We start from the raw sequence: 552 nt of genomic DNA, 5'->3' as shown, positions 1-552 counted from the left end.
ATATATATATATATATATAATGACATATATACGTAATTGTTATTATACATATGTTCTTTAATCATCTAAAAAGCCGTTAATTGAAGCGTTTCTTATGATAAAATCCCCAAGTTGTCAATGAGGTTGAGGAACTGGAACTTCGTCATTCACATCTTTTGCTCCTTTGTCATCTTCTTCTTCTAACTTATCATTCAAAATCAACGATAGATTATGTAAGACAGCATATACCACAACAATTGTTGTGAATGTCAATAATTTTGTGCTCAATCTTTTTGATAAGCACGGAAATCTACGTTTCAAAATGGCGAAAATTCTCTTCAACAATTCTTCTTGTCCTATTAAAGATTATGTTGTAACTGCAACAAAACTTCTTGTAAAAAAAAACAATGCGAAAAATATTTTTCATTATTTTTTATGTCTTCTTATTATTACTATCATTTTTCTTATACCAAACATAAATTTTACGAAAGAAAGAAAATATTATAATATAAACATGTATGGACATATTTCAAATATATAATTACGTCCATATACTTATATATTTATAATATA

The sequence above is a fragment of the Trachymyrmex septentrionalis genome, unplaced genomic scaffold (genome assembly GCF_001594115.1).
Source record: "Trachymyrmex septentrionalis isolate Tsep2-gDNA-1 unplaced genomic scaffold, Tsep1.0 scaffold230, whole genome shotgun sequence".
Lineage (NCBI taxonomy): Eukaryota > Metazoa > Arthropoda > Insecta > Hymenoptera > Formicidae > Trachymyrmex > Trachymyrmex septentrionalis.
This window is presented reverse-complemented; position numbering follows the sequence as displayed.